Genomic DNA, 17,406 nt, shown 5'->3' on the forward strand with positions numbered 1-17,406 from the left:
AAATATCAATAACCTCAGATATGCAGATGACACCACCCTTATGGCAGAAAGTGAAGAGGAACTCAAAGGCCTCTTGATGAAGGTGAAAGAGGAGAGTGAAAAAGTTGGCTTGAAGCTCAACATTCAGAAAACGAAGATCATGGCATCTGGTCCCATCACTTCATGGGAAATAGATGGAGAAACAGTGGAAACAGTGTCAGACTTTATTTTTTGGGCTCCAAAATCACTGTGGATGCCGATTGCAGCCATGAAATTAAAAGACACTTACTCCTTGGAAGGAAAGTTATGACCAACCTCGATAGCATATTAAAAAGCAGAGACATTACTTTGCCAACCAAAGTCCGTTTAGTCAAGGCTATGGTTTTTCCCTTGGTCATGTATGGATGTGAGAGTTGGACTGTGAAGAAAGCTGATTGCCGAAGAATTGATGCTTTTGAACTGTGGTGCTGGAGAAGACTCTTGAGAGTCCCTTGGACTGCAAGGAGATCCAACCAGTCCATTCTAAAAGAGATCAGTCCTGGGTGTTCATTGGAAGGACTTATGCTAAAGCTGAAACTCCAATACTTTGGCCACCTCATGCGACGAGTTGACTCAGTTGAAAAGACTCTGATGCTGGGAGGGATTGGGGGCAGGAGGAGACAGGGACGACAGAGAATGAGATGGCTGGATGGCATCACCGACTCGATGGACATGAGTTTGAGTGAACTCCGGCAGTTGGTGATGGACAGGGAGGCCTGGCGTGCTGTGATTCACGGGGTCGCAAAGAGTCGGACATGACTGAGCGACTGAACTGAGCTAAACTGAACTGATAAGCCAAGAGACGTTCGATCCCAGGGTATTGTTACCTGGAGAATCCCATGGACAGAGGAGCCTGGTGGGTTATGGTCCATGGAGTTGCAAAGAGCCAAATGCAGCTAAGGGAATGAGCACTTCACACAACACATGCCAAAAGCTCATAAGCACCACTCGGTCAATTTTCATTAAAATTCTGATCATATTTGTTGCCTCTAATCCTTATTTTTCTTTCTTTTTAAAAATTGAAGTGTAACTGATTTATAGTATTTTGTTATTAATCGTTTCAGGTGTATAGCAAAGTGATACATACATCAGTTCAGTTCAGTTCAGTTCAGTTCAGTCACTCAGTCGTGTGATCTTTGGGTTCCTATTCATTTTCTGCCATAAGGGTGGTGTCATCTGCGAATCTGAGGTTATTGATATTTCTCCCGGCAATCTTGATTCCAGCTTGTGCTGCTTCCAGCCCAGCGTTCCTCATAATGTACTCTGCATATAAGTTAAATAAGCAGGGTGAGAATATACAGCCTTGACGTACTCTTTTTCCTATTTGGAACCAGTCTGTTGTTCATGTACAGTTCTGAGTGTTGCTTCCTGACCTGCATACAGGTTTCTCAAGAGGCAGGTCAGGTGGTCTGGTATTCCCATCTCTTTCAGAATGTTCCACAGTTTATTGTGATCCACACAGTCAAAGGCTTTGGCATAGTCAATGAGGCAGAAATAGATGTTTTTTAGGAACTCTCTTGCTTTCTCCATGATCCAGCCGTTGTTGGCAATTTGATCTCTGGTTCCTCTGCCTTTTCCAAAACCTGCTTGAACATCTGGAAGTTCACGGTTCACATATTGCTGAAGCCTAGCTTGGAGAATTTTGAGCATGACTTTACTAGCGTGTGAGATGAGTGCAATTGTGCGGTAGTTTGAGCATTCTTTGGCATTGCCTTTTTTTGGGATTGTAATGAAGACTGACCTTTTCCAGTCCTGTGGCCACTGCTGAGTTTTCCTAATTTGCTGGCATATTGAGTGCAGTACTTTCACAGCATCATCTTTCAGGATTTGAAATAGCTCAATTGGAATTCCATCACCTCCACTAGCTTTGTTCATCGTGATGCTCTCTAAGGCCCACTTGACTTCACTTTCCAAGATGTCTGGCTCCAGGTGAGTATCACGCCATCGTGATTATCTTCATCGTGAAGATCTTTTTTGTACAGTTCTTCTGTGTATTCTTGCCACCTCTTCTTAATATCTTCTGCTTCTGTTAGGTCCGTACCATTCCTGTCCTTTATCGAGCCCATCTTTGCATGAAATGTTCCCTTGATATCTCTAATTTTCTTGAAAAGATCTCTTGTTTTTCCTATTCTGTTGTTTTCCTCTATTTCTTTGCATTGATCAGTGAGGAAGGCTTTCTTATCTCTCCTTGCTATTCTTTGGAACTCTGCATTCAGATGCTTATATCTGTCCTTTCCTCCTTTGCTTTTCGCTTCTCTTCTCTTCACAGCTATTTGTAAGGCCTCCTCAGACAGCCATTTTGCTTTTTTACATTTCTTTTCCACGGGGATGGTCTTGGTGCCTGTCTCGTGTACAATGTCACGAACTTCTGTCCAGAGTTCATCAGGCTCTCTATCTATCAGATCTAGGCCCTTAAATCTATTTCTTACTTCCACTGTATAAGGGATTTGATTGAGGTCATATCTGAATGGTCTAGTGGTTTGCCCTACTTTCTTCAATCTCAGTCTGAATTTGGCAATAAGGAGTTCACGATCTGAGCCACAGTCAGCTCCTGGTCTTGTTTTTGCTAACTGTATACAGCTTCTCCATCTTTGGCTGCAAAGAATATAATCAGTCTGATTTCGGTGTTGACCATCTGGTGATGTCCATGTGTAGAGTCTTCTCGACACATACATATATGTGTGTATATACATTTATTCCTTTTCAGGCTCTTTTCTGTTGCAGGTTTTTATTAACAAAGTTGTTCTGTGGTAAGTCCCTGTTGCTCATCAATCCTCACTGTCCTCCTTACTGGGCTCTGCCTTTCGCCCTTGACACACCACTGGGGTAACTCCAGCAGTAGTTAGCAGTGATGTGCGAGTATAAAATTCAAGGCACATTGTTCTCTGCAGTGCCCCTCTGCTGCACTGGTATTGATGTCTTTCTGGAATGTTCTCCCTCCCTTGGTTCCTGGTCTCCTCCTAGCCGGTGTCTATACCCTGGTCTCCTGGCAGGTTCTTCGAAGGTCCTTGCTGCTTTGCCAGCGGCATTTCTCAGGGCCCTGCTATTTCCCCACTACCTCTGTCTATGCTCCAGACTCGGTGGACAATGCTATGTTAGCCTCATGGGTTCATCCTCGTTGCTGGTGTGGGCCTGCGATGTGACCAAGTTCCGTCTCCTCCAACTGCTGTTGGTTCAAAATGCAGTCCCCACCCTGTGTCTAATCATGTACCCTCCTCTAAACTCAAACCTGAAAGCAACTCAATATTGTCATCAGGATTAACTGTGACGTCTTTGTGACAATCATTGCTTTGACTTTATTTCTCCATTGTCCGTGCTCTGGACCATGTTCTGGCCACAGCTGGGGCTGCTGAAAAGTGACTTCCAGAAGAACAGAACTGACTCTAATGAAAAATGCATTGCTGAGAAGCAGAAATACCTTGAATAGAAAATTACTTTGCTTCCCAATGTGGACAAAAGAAGCTTAATAGTCTCTGAAAACACCAAATAAAGAGGAAAATAATTGCTTCATCTTGTTGAGGGTAGTGAGCTCTGAAATTGGATAAAATAAAACAAAGGAATCAGCTTGTTTTACCATCATTGTCATGCTGAAAATTAGCGAAAGAACACTGACAAAGGAATGGAACACTCATAAGCCAAGGAAGTCAACCTATTCATTTCAGACATAAATATTCTTTGTACCTTCATTGGTTAAAAATAATATTTTAAGAAGTCAAATTAATTCCAATATATCTTTAAACTAACATATTACACTGAATTATTAATTATAGCATAACTAGGAGAACATACGAATTCATAATCATATGAGCAAACAAAAATGAGAACAAAATTTTGTAAATATTGCCTTAATAATTGCAATTACATCCACAGAAATTAACAGATTTAATTACATCACTGACTCTGTGGACATGAGTTTGAGTGAACTCCGGGATTTGGTGATGGACAGGGAGGCCTGGCGTGCTGTGATTCATGGGGTCGCGGAGAGTCGGACACGACTGAGCGACTGAACTGAACTGAACTGAACTGAACATGAGGTAAATTATTTGAAATATTACATTGAAACTGCAGGTCTTCTTGAAAGCAGATCAGTTTACTGCTGACAATGACAAAGAAAAAATGCTTTATTTATACAGTTTGAGATAGTGTTGAAACTTTAATATCAGTAGTTAGTATATTTACAAACAGTGAAAGTAAAGAAACTGGAAGAAATGACAGGCAATTTAAAATAACAATAATAATCGAAATGATTTCCAAATCTCTACAGAGTAACAAGAAAAATCAGTCAACTCATTATTACAGGATTAATATTTCATTGACTAAACATCATGTTCTTTTCTTAAAACAGAAGTTCAAATGGCATTATTTTCATTTGTTTTACATCCCCGTCTTTCAAACAAACTTAAAAGCACTTTCTGGGAAGGAAGTCTGTCTCCTCTTTATTTTTCAGCCCAGCCAAATTCCCCACAATAGTATCTGGTGCAACGCTTCAGGCACCGAATATCTCACTCAGTAGTGAAAGCTGAAATTACAGTTTGCTTTGCATTTTGTGAGTTTGATACCCAGGAAAACCTCCTGAGTTTAGCTCAAATAAACCCTTAAAATTTTTAATGAGAGCAAATTAGTTTTACAAATGCACATACAGATTGAACATAAAATCAACTGTCTCTGGGGACGTCATTTCCACAGACACATAATTATAACCACGAAATACAGTATAAATAGTGCACATTCACATTTGTCACATTTTGAAATGAAAGTACAGACATATTTGACTCATTCTACCTGACAAGCCAGCACCTTCCAAATCAAATTGAAGCTTTTTTTATTACGGAGCAATCAAGTCTCTAATTAGGACTGGCATTTCACCCGTCATTCTCCTATCATAACCACTGCAGCTTGTGCTTCTGACAGCCTGAAAGAAGCTGGATCGGAAAAATAACAGGGATAAAAATGACTTAAAAAAAAAATAGAACTGTGGCAGGAATGTCATTGAAACAAAAAGGTCTAAAAATTAAATATATTTCAAGAGACAAACATATATGGTTAACTATAAACAATTTGAATTTTTTAAAAGAGGATTTTCCTATGTCCCTTAACCCAACACAATAGTCACAGCCAGCAATCTGCTTTAATTATTATTTTATGAAGTAACAGCCCAATTTTAATTTCCCAGACTCGTAATCTCTTCCACACTTTGCCTGGCTCTGCCCATTTACCCCCAAACCTCTTCATTTATGTGGTTTGGTGTGTGTGTGTGTGTGTTGCCTGAATTCAGCATGCTGACCCTGAGATCATTCTGCCCCCTATTCACAACAGCCAGGACATAGAAGCAGCTAAAAGTTCATCAAGAAAGGGGTGGGTAAAGGAGATGTGGCACGTGTATATAACGGGATATTAGTCAAACAAGAGAAGGAAATAATACTATTTGCAGCAACATGGATAAACCTAGAGATTATCATATGTGGAATCTGAAAAAGCGGGGTACAAATGAATTTATTTACAAAACAGAAGTAGAGTCACAGATGTAGAAAACAAATTTATGGTTACCAGGGGATAAGGGAGGGGTAAATTGGGAAATCGGGATGGACATATACACACTGCTTTATATAAAGTAGATAACTAACAATAACCTACGGTATATCACAGGGAACTCCACTTAATACTCTGCAATGGCCTATATGGGAAAAGCATCTACAGAAGAGGAGACGTGGCTGATTCACTTACTGTACAGCAGAAATTAGCACAACGTTCTAAATCAACTATACACCAGTAGTTTTATTTTAAAGTTAGTATTGCTAATGCAGATTTACATTTGGGTAATTATATTTGCTATGTGTGTGTTTTTGTGTGTGTGTGTGTGAGTGTTAGTCGCTTAGTTGTGTCCAACTCTTTACGACTCAATGGACTCTAGTTCACCAGACTCCTCTGTCCATGGGATTCTCCAGGCAGGAACACTGGAGTGGGTTGCCACTGAGAGCGTAAACTCTCCTGTAATCCATCCACTCAGTTGCCAGCCTGGGGATATTTCACCCCTGTATTCTCCTCTAGCCATGTGTGCTGATACCACCCTGCTCCGTGTCCGTGTCACTAGTCCTTGGACTGGCAATGGCTCCCTACCAAGGGCAGACCCACCCCCACCCCACCTTTCTCAGTGGGAGGACTCAATGAGTTTCTCTCTCAATACTGTTGATTCTTCCTTGTGCCCCGAGGAAGCGCTTCCAAGCACCACGTTGTGCAGAAAACCAAGCTAAGAGGTTTCATGAAAAGTAAAGGAGGGGTGGGTTCTGGGGCCATGTATTTCAGGAGGCTGTCGTAACAGATAGTCCACTTTATTGCAGACTTTTAGAATTTTTAATGTGAGAATGAGCCCTGGCAGTCTCCCAGGAGGAAAAAGTAATACTCAGTGTTCCCTAAACTTTATATGACCACCAAATCCTTTCCTTTTTTTTTTTTTTTTGAATACACTAACTAGTGTCTAGAGGAATACAGTTGGGATATATTGGTTTATAAGATTTACTCTAAAGTTTCTTAATTTAAAAATTTTCTCTTGAGTTTCATGTGACTAGAATTTGAGGTGAGTTGAGAAGAAAAGAAGAATTTCAACAGAAAAAGTCAGCGGAAGAAGGGTTACAGAGATAAAGTAAGGACTTAGACCTGGAGTAGCTGCTAGAAAGATATACTGATTGTCAGAAAGGAGCATTCAGGGCCTTTGTGCCTACTTTTTAGATTATAGATTGTTTTCTTTTTTTTGATCACAGAAAATTGGAACAGGTAAATAAGGCCAATTCTTCCAAGCTGACTTGTGGGCATCTACTCCTTTGAAGTAGTTCTTCATTAATAGTTCAAGTACACACTTGGAAATAGTTCAGACAAACATGGGATTTTAGCCTTAAAATGACTTGGAAACTTATTTCATAACATGAAATAGGAATACATTGCCAGCCACTTCGATATGTCAAAATACCAAGCGGTGGGCAGAACTGGCACCACCACCCCCGCCTTCACTCTGAGCCTTGTCTGTCTTCCTCCCATCCTGACCCCAGCCCCAGGAGTGTGCAGGATGCTGGAGGTCACGTAAGGCTGAGAATGCTTCCCACAGGACTCAGTACAGGAGAGAGCTAAACTAGTCAAATTCACAGAAACAGAGTAGAATGGTGGTTGCCAGGGGCTCAGGGAAGGGGATCTGGGGAGTTTCGACAGCTGTGGTCCTGATACACAAGATGCCTAGGCTTCAGAGTCCACCCTATAGCACGGCACCTGTAGCCAGCGGTGCTGGACTGTGTAATTAACATCTGGTGCAGAGGGCAGAGCTCATGGCAAGTGTTTCAGCTACAATAAAATGGCATAACATTTAAAAGTTGGAGTCATTTTTGTATTGAATATTTTGTCTCCATCCAAATGACAGAGTCGCTTGCATCAAATTCACTGTCTCAAAGCAGTGGTTTCAGGATGCTGGTGACTCTGTTCTCGCAACTCCAGCTTCATCCTGGGAGATGAAGGAGACTACCACGTGCTAGGCAGTCTTGCTAGCTCATTCCTGTGTTACCTCATTTAATCTTCTCAATGACTTTATCATACCAATGAGGACTAAAACAGAGGGTTGTGTAGCTTGCCTGGGGTCTTATACGATGCCAATGGAGTCGTTGAGACTGAACCAAACTGGCCGAGGGCGGAGCTCACACCCTTCATCATGTAGAGATAATATTTTTTATCTGTGTCCAACTTTACTTTCACTTTTCACTTTCACACATTGGAGAAGGAAATGGCAACCCACTCCAGTGTTCTTGCCTGGAGAATCCCAGGGAAGGGGGAGCCTGGTGGGCTTCCGTCTATGGGGTCACACAGAGTCGGACACGACTGAAGTGATGCAGCAGCAGCAGCAGCAGCATGGAAGAATTAAATGAATTATTCCACATATCTGAGCCTCATCTTCCATCAATAAAATAAGACTCATTTTGCCCACACAGGACATCATTTTTATAAACGCTTTCAGGATGCTCTCAATGCAAATAGTAGTAATAATGACAGATAGAAACAGACAATCAGGAACTACCACCCTTGGTGACGTGGCTACGGGTCAGCATCATTTGGACCCCTGCTCATGCCCGTGGACATGTATCCAATGAGCTGAAGACCATGGCGGCAGCCGATCCAGCTTATTCATTCTTCCACAGGTTCCTAAGAGGTAGAATTGTCTAACTGTGTTCCCACAGCAGCTGATTAGTTCTACTTCTGGAAAAACAGAAACAGAATCGATATCTTTGCCTCTAACACAGAGACTCGTTTAATGCAGCCATTCTCTGTGCCCTTCATCACTCTTTGTGTTTCTGGCTGAACAGCTGCTGGACATCATGGTCTCAAACCTGTTAAACTCGATTTAATTAGAGCAAGAGAAACTCTTGAAGCAGAGAGGAATCAACGAGGGTGGCAGGAGAAAATTCCCTGCCGTCAGGACTCAGGAATTCTAAGAAACCCTTACGGTCAAGTGCAGCCTTTGGAGCGAGAGGAGGCCTCTAACTTCAACAATCCAATTGGCAATGCTTTGACTTTGTTGGGGGAAAGGAACACGGGGTCCTAGCTCACCTGACTGTCAAGGTCTCTGACATTTCAGGACATCACTTTGAGGGGACACTCCTTGTAAAGACCTGTCTCTCCATTATATTTTTTTCTCCCTCCAAACCATAAAGGTTAACCTAATACTCTGAGAGGTAAATAATGTGTTTGCCTACATGGCAGATACATATCTGCATATTTAGACTGTTCCTGTTTTTGTTGTTTCGTCACTAAGTCACACCCAGCTCTTTCGCAACCCCATGGACTGTAGCCCACCAGGCTCCTCTGTCCATGGGATTCTCCAGGCAAGAATACTGGAGTGGGTTGCCATTTCCTTCTCCAGGGGACCTTCCCGACCCAGGATTGAACCTGCATCTCCTGCATTGGCAGCCAGATTCTTTACCACTGAGCCACCAGGGAAGCCCTTAGAGTGTTGTCCTTGCTCATAAATGTTTGGAGAATTAAAGGAAAGCAAACATTTAGGGTAATAGCTAGAGTAAAATCAGACACACATCCAAACAAGGTCAATGCAGTCGTGTCTCGACCAGGCCCTTTGTTTAATGGCCGAGTGATGGCTGAGGAAGCTCTCGGCTTCCCTTTCTTTCCTGTCCGCTGGGAAAGGTTGGCTTCAGTATCTCCCCATCACTTCCAGACGCCTGGTGGTGTTTGCAGAACAGCTAAGAGTCATCAACGAGGAAAACCCCGGGACACCATGGCAAGGGCTGTGACAGCACTCAGCTGCAAACCACAGGGCTGTTACACTGTCAGTGGCTCCAATGAGGCTGTGGCAAACCCAGCAAGGGCTGACATTCATGCCTACCAAGTCTCCGAACGCCTGAGCTTTTAACCTTGCTTATTCAAAGGCCCAGATGTCTTTTTGATGAGGTGGTAAGGGAGTAGTCTTGATTTCACTTAGCCATGATTAAGGCCTTTGGCAAAATGCACACATTAGCACCCAGAGTGCTGATGGGGAAGATGGAATTACATGATTTCCTCATGGCTGTTGTAGTTTCAAATGCCTGATGGTGTCTGTTTTTCTCCATAAGCCTTTGTAAGCTTCATTACTTTAGTCGCTTTATTATTGCCTGGCATACAAGACTAAATGTAGCTTTCTGGGACTCACTGAGTCTTATCCTAAACACCCTCCCACAAGAAGGCATGCATTTCTGTTATGAAGTCACGTTTACCCACTAGAGTTAAACTGCAGGTTCTACTTGAAATAATTAGACAAATAGAATGAAAACTAAAAATAAGCAACAACACTGATATCTTTGTTTGGGCTTCTATAACAAAATAACTTAGACTGGATGGCTTATAAGCAGCAGACAGTTATTATTTCCTATAGTTCTGGAGTCTGGAAGTCTAAGATTTGAGGGTCAGTTCAGTCAAGTTCTGATGAGAACACTTGCCGGTTGCAGATTGCCATCCCCTCCTCATGTCTTCACCTGCTGGAGGCCGAGAGAGGTCGCTCTCTAGCGACCGTTGTAAGGGCACTAATTCCATTCAGGAGGCCTCCACCCTCACAGCCACATGCAACCCTACTGCCTCACCTCCTAACAGCACTCCATCTGAGGACAGGGTCCCAACATACAAATTTGATGTGGACATAAACATTTAGTCCACACAATCATACAATATGTATTCATACAAGTCTATAACAACCAAATAATTTGGTGTTCATACAAGTCCATAACAATCATGCAATATGGTGTTCATGCAAGTCCATAACAATCATACAACATGGTGCTCATTGAAGTCTGTAACAATCATGTGTGTTCACACAAGTCTGTAAAAACCATACTAAATCTGGGATTGCCAGATATAATCATAACAGACATCAAGATACTCTGTAGAGTGATTTCATTCTCTGATTTACAGGATGGTCAGGGCAGGTGGACAGAATCTGATTCAGGTACAAGCCATGTGGTGAGGAGGGGAGGAAGTGCACTGATTGCAGAAAGCCTGAAATGAGGGATTGAGCTGACTAAAATCCGTCTGCTTCTACGTTCACCACGAACTGGTGATTCTAAACAAGGTCGGTGATAAAATATACATCCCTGGAGAAAAGGGGGAGGAGAGTTGGACTGTGAAGAAAGCTGATCGCCGAAGAATTGATGCTTTTGAACTGTGGTGTTGGAGAAGACTCTTGAGAGTCCCTTGGACTGCAAGGAGATCCAACCAGTCCATTCTAAAGGAGATCAGTCCTGGGTGTTCATTGGAAGGACTGATGCTAAAGCTGAAACTCCAATACTTTGGCCACCTCATGCGACGAGTTGACTCACTGGAAAAGACTCTGATGCTGGGAAGGATTGGGAGCTGGAGGAGACGGGGACGACAGAGAATGAGGTGGCTGGATGGCATCACTGACTCGATGGACATGAGTTTGAGTGAACTCCGGCAGTTGGTGATGGACAGGGAGGCCTGGCATGCTGTGATTCGTAAAGAGTCGGACACGACTGAGCGACTGAACTGAACTGAAGTTATCGGTTGTTGCTGTGGTTACTAGAGAGTTTTAATGACATATACGCAAGCTACAAATTTACACATGTGTACTCTTCTTTAATAAACATCACGGTCTCCATGAAAGTTAAACAGAGGAATTCCCCATCTCACAGTCTTCCTGTGAGACTGGCAGAATCAGAGTAATACAGTTTTCTTTGGACTCTGTTCATGTGTTCTCTGTGCTTGTTCTACATAATGTGACAAAAAGAAGTTCCAAAAAGCAAACACAGTAGCACAGTGATGCTAGCCTGAGTGACTGAATAGAGTTACTTCCACTTTCTCATCCTATGTGGCCACTTAGAGAGCTTCATTTGTGTTTAAATTTTTAGTGCTGTGAAATAGAGTTTTCAGTATGAAGTGTAATATTTTTGTTTCACAAGTGCAAATTTTAGTACAAGCATGAAACTTTGAGAAAACATGTCACTGGATTTAAATATTGTCTTTATCACCAAAAGTGAGTCTCCTTTTATAACTATTCATCTTTTTTTTTTTTTTACACAAGTATGAACCAAGAAAATGAGATGATTCATCAATGGCAAGATTTAGCAGCTATGCAAATTGTTGTGCAGAGAAATACCTGTTAGGAATCTGTTCAGGGTGTCGAGTGCACGAGGAATGCCATTGTCTTCAACGTTTTTCAAAATATTGAGTTTGACAAGGTGAATTTCTGTCACTGCAGGGAAAACCTTAGGCTCCATTCTAGCTAAGACTGGTCATGATAAATTAACCTAAAGGTGTGGGGAAGCTTTGTGCTAATGAAATTTGACCCCACATATCCAAACTGATTTCTGCAAACACAGTGTGTCTCTGAGGCAGGAAGCCCTCTTGGCAATGAGGCCATGTGTGTGATCTGGGAAGTGGATATCTTGCCTCTTGCCTTCTATCTAAAACACTCTTGGAATCCAGAACCTGCTGGGCTCAATTAAGCACCACAGGAGCTCAGTAAAGGTGACCAGCGATGCATGGAACTTTCTAGGCCATGTGAAAACTGCTTAATTTCCCAGCTTCCTGATCTCTGTATGTAAAATGGGGGAGACTGTTTGTCATTGCCATGCTTACAACCGCAGTAAGGTTTCGTAAAGATATTTCTCTAAAATGATTTCGGACCCTTAAAACTAGATGTGTATTTGCCCAAGTCTCAGACTGCATGGCTAAAGAAAAATAGTTTCTCAGGCAAGTGTGAATGTCAAAGAAACAGGATTCCTCACTCTCTTGGTTTCCCAGATAATTTGGATGACTTGCGTGTAGTACAGAAGATTTTATTTCTGCAGAGATTGAGAGTTTAAATGAATTTTTCATCTCAAAAGATGAAAACACACGAAACGCATTTCACCCTTGATCTCCTGTTCACCTAGCGGCGCACACTCTTTCTAAGTAGTCTTGTTGCTTCAGCTGTCAACTGCTTGCTGATGCCTTAAATCTTTATCTCAAACCCTGACCCGTCCCCCGAATTTTCAATGTACACACATACCCACGCACACAGACACACACAGAGACACACACACAGAGGTCTGTAGAACAACTCTTCCTGGCTATCTATGGGCACTCAAATCAGCCTAAGCTGTTTTCTTGCTTTCCTCTGTATTTACTTTCCAAGCATTTTGGTCCTGGGTTTCTAAAACCAGCCAAGCATCCCCCAGGACAGGCTCCAGAAGTGACACTGGAGACATTTTTCTCCTTCCCTTGCAAGTCTTACAATTTTCAAGCGTCAGGATGAGATGTCTCCAGGTCCTTTCACTCCTCCCCCTTCCTCCGGCACTGGCCTCAGTCCACATTCAGTAATATCTCACCTGGATTACTGCAGTGGCTCAGTATCAGTCTTCTCCCCTTATATCCTGGGCTCCTCAAATTCAAGTCAAGAAGACTCTAGGGGGTTTCCCTGGTGGTACAGTGTTAAGATTCTGTGCTTCCACTGCAGGGGACATGGGTTCCATCCCTGATCGGCAAGTTCCACAGGCACGTGATGCTGTTGGGGGAAAAAAGACTCTAGAACTGAAATCTAATTGTGACATTCTCCTGATTCACACTGTCACTACTCATTCTCCAAAGTGATGTTTCTAGGGAAAGGCCTACTGCTTGTATGGAAACGTGCATGTGGACTGTGGGTTGTCACAAGGAGGGGGGCAGAAGGTGATGATACTTAGCAATGAAGCCAGAGGTTCCAGACGTTTTGCTCCACATAAGATATTTTGCCCAGAAACACAAAATACTTGTACGGTTTTACTATATGCGGATTTTTCCCGGAATGCATCTACCTTGCACTTTGCTTTATTCTGAAACATAGCAAGTGTTATTTAACATTTTAGAAAATCACATCACTGCAATGTCTCCTGGTGTTTGAGTCATCAACGTGATACTTATATTTCTGTCTCCATTCAGAGCTGTCACGCGTACCATCATTTTAAGTTTAATTTAAGCATCTCACAGCATCATCATGTTTCCTATTGAGAGTATATGCAAATGTTTACATACTCAAATATATGGTGTATATGTATACAGTTGTGTCTGACACTTTATGACCTCATAGACTGTAGCCTTCCAGGCTCCTCTGTCCACTGAATTTTCCAGGAAAGAATACTGGAGGGGGTTGCCATTCCTTTCTCCAGGGGATCTTCCTGACCCAAGGATCGAACCAGCATCTCCAGCATTGGCAGGCAGATTCTTTACCACTGAATCACCTGGGAAGCCCATGCAAATATTTATTATTATATTATAAATAAGTTTTCTTTTGTATTTATTTCATATTATAGTAAAAGCATTATCTTGATTTTTTTAAATTAACATTGTAGAAAGGTTACAGGATCTTCAGATTTCAAGACAGCAAAAAAAGCATCATTAAACACCTGCTGTAAGCAGCGGGCAGTGTGACTGGTAGGAATAAGAGGCTCTGTCTTACTTAGGAAGACACACACAGACCCCATGACCAGCCAGCTTCCTACTTCTCTAGGTTCATCTCCCACCAACACCAGCCTGTCTTGCTTGCTTCATTGTTAAGTCTGGTAATCCTAGCTGCTAATAATTCTCCAGTCCACAATATTATCACATGCCTTCACAGATGCTTTCTGCTGCCTACAGAACTCTCCTCCATTGTTCCACTGGGCTGCCTTCACTCCACTCTTGAGACATGTTCCATTCGGAGCCTGTGCATGGGGAGGTGACCGTGCATCATCAGAGGACCAAGTTGTACGTGCTTCTCTCCCCAAGATACTGTGAGCCCGTTGAGAGCGGTGTATCTGTGCTGTTCATCCTAGGATCACGGGTGCCCACAGAGTGACACAGATCGCAGCCTTCCATGTGCTGAACACATGAATGGACATGCACAGGCATGCAGGAGTAAATAAGTGAGGACATGTGAGCTGCTGTGAAGGAAACGTGATGCAGTGAAGAGTCTCTCTCATGACCACAGGCTGCATGCAGCCATCTCCTCCGTGGTGGTCCAACTGGCAAGGCCCAGCTCCATCCTTCCAGAAGCAAGCCTGAAAGAAGCCAGCAAGGACACGGTGCAGATTCAGAGCAAGTGGAAGACCCAAGCAGGAACCCTCCCTTCAGCTTTCTATTTGTTCTGAGGCCTGAAACTACTGAAATAAAACATTTATGTCTGCAAACCGTCCCATCGCCATCATCTAAGCCGTACTTGACAACGAGTGTCAAGACAAACGCACTCAAGCCAGGCTTGTGAAATGAATGGGCTGTGTTAGCACTGAAGTGAGCCTCTCACCGGAGCTGGAAGACTGTTCTGCTTAAGATGCGCGTCATCGTGACTCCGCACTGTACGCAAGATGAACAGCCAAGGAAAGAGCCAGGAAGAGAAAGGGCAGAGACCCTGAGAGTGAGGAGCAGCACAGGTGACTGTGAGGCCCTGGATACAAGCCGTGCGAGCATCACCCGTTGCACAGTGATGAGAACCGAGATCGCTCTCTCTCTTGTTCTCACGTGCAAAACTTTGTGCAAGCTGGTAGCCATTAACTGCACACATGACATTCAACGTTCACCAGCTCAGACAGTTAATAAAAACCTATATACCTCGTTGCCCTTTGGATGTGATTTCACGTTTAGAACATCACCCCTAAAAAGCCAAAATTTAACTTCAATGGTCAGTTACCTACAAGTTCATCCACAAACAAGAGCAACAACAAAAACCAACCCTTGGCTCAAAGAAGCAATATAGAAATCTGAGTATTGATTAGGAAAAAAAAAAAAAAAGAAGGTTGCCACTACCAAGAAAACACCTAAGAATAGATTTTTCTTCCCCAATAGTGGATAAATAATATTAACTTCATAATGAAAAAATCTAGTTGAGTGTTGTATTGAGTGTCACATAGATCAGACCATACTACCCACAGGCAGAAGTTTCTCCTTTTAACTTAGCATTTACACATAGACTAGGGAATGGGAATTACATGTATTAACCGCTAGTTAATCTCTAGACTAGTACGGATTATACATCATGCATCAAACTTCCTTTTACATAGTATAAATACACATGTAGCGAGAGAAATCACTACTTTTGGTGTAAGATTAAATTAGTAAATATTGACCTTGCTGCTGCTGCGTCACTTCAGTCGTGTCCGACTCTGTGTGACCCCATTGACGGCAGCCCACCAGGCTCCCCCGTCCCTGGGATTCTCCAGGCAAGAACACTGGAATGGGTTGCCGTTTCCTTCTCCAATGCGTGAAGGTGAAAAGTGAAAGTGAAGTCGCTCAGTCGTGTCTGACTCTTAGCAACCCCATGGACTGCAGCCCACCAGGCTCCTCCATCCATGGGATTTTCCAGGCAAGAGGACTGGAGTGGGCTGCCAATGCCTTAATTTCCTATAAAAGACAGGTATGAAAGAAAGGACGAAAGATTTGACCAAGGAAACAAAGACAAGGACAAGAGGAAAAATCATAGTAACTTTTTACCCTTTTAATCAACCATCCTGGTTTGAGAACACAATAAACATTTAGGAATATTATTAAATAAGAGTCATTTGGCCTCAAATTAATTCAAATATAAGGTCGTAAAGAAGAAGTTTTCTAATTTATAGCAAGTTTTGAAAATTAAAATTAACCAGTCCTAAGAAATACTCTGAAAACTCAATGTCAAAAAAAAAAAAAAATTCAAGCAAAGCTAAATTATCTTTTCAGTATTTTGAAATTAAATGTAGGAATACTGTCATTATATTCTTTAAAACATTCCAAATAGGAAAGAACTATGTTTTTTAAGGGGATTTTTCTAATAAACTATAGTCAGATTGATGTGGATAACATGTTTCCAAGGTAGACAGTAACCAGAATGAGAGAGGAGAAAAAATAGAGGAAGAGCCAGAAAATCCACCAGAATTCTCATAGTGACCACAGCGCCTGCTAAGCTCCCTGCTTCACCGGTGTCAGAGCCCGAGGGCTAAGGAAAGATGGAGACGAACAGCTGGACATCCTCTCGTGAGTACCTAGAATTATGAGCCAAATTGTATCCCCCAAATTCATATGTTGAAGTTGTAACCCAATTCCTCCCAGTTCCTGAGAATATCATTGTATTTGGAGACATGGCCTTTAAAAAGGAAATGAAGATATAATTATGTCATTAAGGTAGGCCTTGAACCAACAAGACTGGTGTTTTGTTTTTGTTTTTTTTTAAAAGAGGCTTTGAGGGACTCCCTGGGGGTCCAGTGGTTAAGACTCCCTGCTGCCAGTGCTGGGGGCACAGGTTAACCCCTGGATGGGGAATTAAGATCCTGCATGCGGCACAGCCAAGAGATTAAACAAACAAAAGAAAAAAATGTTTTAATTTAATGAATAGATAAATAAGAGGCTTTGAAAATACAGACACACTTGCATGCAGACTCCAGACCATGTGAGAACACAGAGAGAAGTAAAAAATCCTCAATTTCTCCAAGAGGAGAAGCCTCAGGAGACATCACCTCTGTCAACACCTGGGTTCTGGAACCCCAGCCCCCAGAACTGGAAGAAAATACATTTCTGTTGTCTAAGACCCTTGGTCTATGGTATTTGTTATTGCAGTACTAGCTGAATAATATACTGAGTTTGACAAAAGTTCAGTCAGTTCAGATATTAACAGAACGCATGATTCAGTGCTTCCTTTCCACTCCTGGTACTCAGAGTGGCATGGGCAAGGTAAAGGTGTGAATTTGAATCACCAGGGCGGAATGTGGACAAATAATGTAATTCCTTCCATTGTTAAATGATTTAGTATTGTTAAAACTAGCATAGTACTCAGGTTTTATTATATGCAATGTATATAAAGTGGCATAATGTGCAATATTATTACCTGTGACTCAGAACGTTTATAGCACGATGATTCATTTCTAAAACTTCTAGAAACGCCAGAACCTC

The 17,406-nt window shown here is 42.3% G+C and overlaps 1 protein-coding gene across 5 annotated transcripts in view; it reads left to right on the plus strand.

Annotated features, from left to right (window-relative positions):
* Positions 1 to 17,406, plus strand: part of LOC129545166 (liprin-alpha-1-like) — a 257,633-nt gene that overhangs the window by 8,626 nt on the left and 231,601 nt on the right. The gene's annotated exons all lie outside the window — the stretch shown is intronic.

The sequence above is a fragment of the Moschus berezovskii genome, chromosome 27 (assembly GCF_049115385.1).
Source record: "Moschus berezovskii isolate FMDL1 chromosome 27, NW_MosBer_1.0, whole genome shotgun sequence".
NCBI lineage: Eukaryota > Metazoa > Chordata > Mammalia > Artiodactyla > Moschidae > Moschus > Moschus berezovskii.